This window comes from Petromyzon marinus, chromosome 77, assembly GCF_048934315.1.
Source record: "Petromyzon marinus isolate PM22_M1 ecotype Great Lakes invasive population chromosome 77, UKy_Petmar_22M1.pri1.0, whole genome shotgun sequence".
Lineage (NCBI taxonomy): Eukaryota > Metazoa > Chordata > Hyperoartia > Petromyzontiformes > Petromyzontidae > Petromyzon > Petromyzon marinus.
In genome coordinates, this window is record NC_133743.1 from 2,060,626 (window position 1) to 2,064,906 (window position 4,281).

Consider the following 4,281-nt stretch of genomic DNA (forward strand, 5'->3'; position numbering starts at 1 on the left):
ATGCTAACTCTGGTCATCCTCGCTGCAGCTTTTGGCAAGTCATCGAATAAACACGGTCGCTGCATTGCACCCTTTCAGATGCACTTCTGCAGCCATTTGGAATATTTTTTTCTTCCGATATTGGGAAGTCACTGGAGCTACGCATTTTAAAAATGTAGATTGAAAATAAATTTTCTTGAGAACTGCTTTTGTGCTTAGTTTGTTGCCCTTCCCCCGCACCTCCGATGAGCATGGTTGGCTATGTACGGTGTGAAAGAAGTTCAACATATACACCAACATGGACACTCGCTAAATAACCTAAACATCATGGACACTCGCTAAATAACCTAACCATCATGGACACTCGCTAAATAACCTAACCATAATGGACACTCGCTAAATAACCTAACCATCATGGACACTCGCTAAATAACCTAACCATCATGGACACTCGCTAAATAACCTAACCAACATGGACACTCGCTAAATAACCTAACCATCATGGACACTCGCTAAATAACCTAACCATCATGGACACTCGCTAAATAACCGAACCATCATGGACACTCGCTAAATAACCTAACCATCATGGACACTCGCTAAATAACCTAACCATAATGGACACTCGCTAAATAACCTAACCATAATGGACACTCGCTAAATAACCTAACCATCATGGACACTCGCTAAATAACCTAACCATCATGGACACTCGCTAAATAACCTAACCATCATGGACACTCGCTAAATAACCTCACCATCATGGACACTCGCTAAATAACCTCACCATCATGGACACTCGCTAAATAACCTAACCATCATGGACACTCGCTAAATAACCTCACCATCATGGACACTCGCTAAATAACCTAACCATCATGGACACTCGCTAAATGAACTAACCATCATGGACACTCGCTAAATGAACTAACCATCATGGACACTCGCTAAATTAACTAACCATCATGGACACTCCTTAAATTAACTAACCATCATGGACCCTCGCTAAATAAACTAACCAACATGGACACTCGCTAAATAACCTCACCATCATGGACACTCGCTAAATAACCTCACCATCATGGACACTCGCTAAATAACCTCACCATCAAGGACACTCGCTAAATAACCTCACCATCATGGACACTCGCTTAACAACTTAACCAATATGGACACTCGCTAATTAACCTAACCATCATGGACACTCGCTTAACAACTTAACCAACATGGTGCTGTATCGCCACCGTGTGGTCACATGGTATAACTGCAGCGCCTGGCGCGGTAACAGCAGCAGTGGCACTGTGCGGTGTCTTCACGGCTTCATTGCAGCCAACCGCGCTTGGCACTAACGCCAGGACACCGCAGCACCAGCGACTCACAACTGCGGGGAATGCGCGGGTGACGTCTGACAGCAGCAACTGCTGGCCTACTGTGTTGGCCTGTACTGCACATGTCCACCACATAGCAGACGGAACCACGAATTGAATGGTTGTGGTACTGCACTTGTCCACCAGAGGGCACATCTGGAATATTCTGATATTAGGAAGTCACTGGGGCTAAGCATTTTTAAAATCTAGATTGAAAATAAATTTTCTTGAGAACGGCTTTTGTGCTTAGTTTGTTGTCCTTCCCCCGCACCTCCGATGAGCATGGTTGGCTATGTACGGTGTGAAAGAAGTTCAACATATACACCAACATGGACACTCGCTAAATAACCTAAACATCATGGACACTCGCTAAATAACCTAACCATCATGGACACTCGCTAAATAACCTAACCATAATGGACACTCGCTAAATAACCTAACCATCATGGACACTCGCTAAATAACCTAACCATCATGGACACTCGCTAAATAACCTAACCAACATGGACACTCGCTAAATAACCTAACCATCATGGACACTCGCTAAATAACCTAACCATCATGGACACTCGCTAAATAAACTAACCAACATGGACACTCGCTAAATAACCTAACCATCATGGACACTCGCTAAATAACCTAACCATCATGGACACTCGCTAAATAACCTAACCATCATGGACACTCGCTAAATAACCTAACCATCATGGACACTCGCTAAATAACCTCATCATCATAGACACTCGCTAAATAACCTCACCATCATGGACACTCGCTAAATAACCTAACCATCATGGACACTCGCTAAATAACCTAAACATCATGGACACTCGCTAAATAACCTAACCATCATGGACACTCGCTAAATAACCTCACCATCATGGACACTCGCTAAATAACCTAACCATCATGGACACTCGCTAAATGAACTAACCATCATGGACACTCGCTAAATGAACTAACCATCATGGACACTCGCTAAATTAACTAACCATCATGGACACTCGCTAAATTAACTAACCATCATGGACACTCGCTAAATAAACTAACCAACATGGACACTCGCTAAATAACCTCACCATCAAGGACACTCGCTAAATAACCTCACCATCATGGACACTCGCTTAACAACTTAACCAACATGGACACTCGCTAATTAACCTAACCATCATGGACGCTCGCTTAACAACTTAACCAACATGGTGCTGTATCGCCACCGTGTGGTCACATGGTATAACTGCAGTGCCTGGCGCGGTAACAGCAGCAGTGGCACTGTGCGGTGTCTTCACGGCTTCATTGCAGCCAACCGCGCTTGGCACTAACGCCAGGACACCGCAGCACCAGCGACTCACAACTGCGGGGAATGCGCGGGTGACGTCTGACAGCGGCAACTGCTGGCCTACTGTGTTGGCCTGTACTGCACATGTCCACCACATAGCAGACGGAACCACGAATTGAATGGTTGTGGTACTGCACTTGTCCACCAGAGGGCACATCTGGAATATTCTGATATTAGGAAGTCACTGGGGCTAAGCATTTTTAAAATCTAGATTGAAAATACATTTTCTTGAGAACTGCTTTTGTGCTTAGTTTGTTGTCCTTCCCCCGCACCTCCGATGAGCATGGTTGGCTATGTACGGTGTGAAAGAAGTTCAACATATACACCAACATGGACACTCGCTAAATAACCTAACCATCATGGACACTCGCTAAATTAACTAACCATCATGGACACTCGCTAAATTAACTAACTATCATGGACACTCGCTAAATTAACTAACCATCATGGACACTCGCTAAATAACCTCACCATCATGGACACTCGCTAAATAACCTCACCATCATGGACACTCGCTAAATAACCTCACCAACATGGACACTCGCTAAATAACCTAACCATCATGGACACTCGCTAAATTAACTATCATGGACACTCGCTAAATTAACTAACCATCATGGACACTCGCTAAATTAACTAACCATCATGGACACTCGCTAAATAACCTCACCATCATGGACACTCGCTAAATAACCTCACCATCATGGACACTCGCTAAATAACCTCACCAACATGGACACTCGCTAAATAACCTAACCATCATGGACACTCGCTAAATTAACTATCATGGACACTCGCTAAATTAACTAACCATCATGGACACTCGCTAAATTAACTAACCATCATGGACACTCGCTAAATTAACTAACCATCATGGACACTCGCTAAATAAACTAACCATCATGGACACTCGCTAAATAACCTAACCATCATGGACACTCGCTAAATTAACTAACCATCATGGACACTCGCTAAATAACCTCACCATCATGGACACTCGCTAAATAAACTAACCATCATGGACACTCGCTAAATTACCTCACCATCATGGACACTCGCTAAATAACCTCACCATCATGGACACTCGCTTAACAACTTAACCAACATGGACACTCGCTAATTAACCTAACCATCATGGACACTCGCTTAACAACTTAACCAACATGGTGCTGTATCGCCACCGTGTGGTCACATGGTATAACTGCAGTGCCTGGCGCGGTAACAGCAGCAGTGGCACTGTGCGGTGTCTTCACGGCTTCATTGCAGCCAACCGCGCTTGGCACTAACGCCAGGACACCGCAGCACCAGCGACTCACAACTGCGGGGAATGCGCGGGTGACGTCTGACAGCGGCAACTGCTGGCCTACTGTGTTGGCCTGTACTGCACATGTCCACCACATAGCAGACGGAACCACGAATTGAATGGTTGTGGTACTGCACGTGTCCACCAGAGGGCACAAGTAACACGTCAAGCGCGGGTAATAATAACGAAACTATCTGGCCAATTTGCACTGCAATTCTTTAAAAATTCACGGATTTTCAAGTAACAAACTACTGCATTGACATCCCAAGCTGTCCCATATGTTTACACCGTTG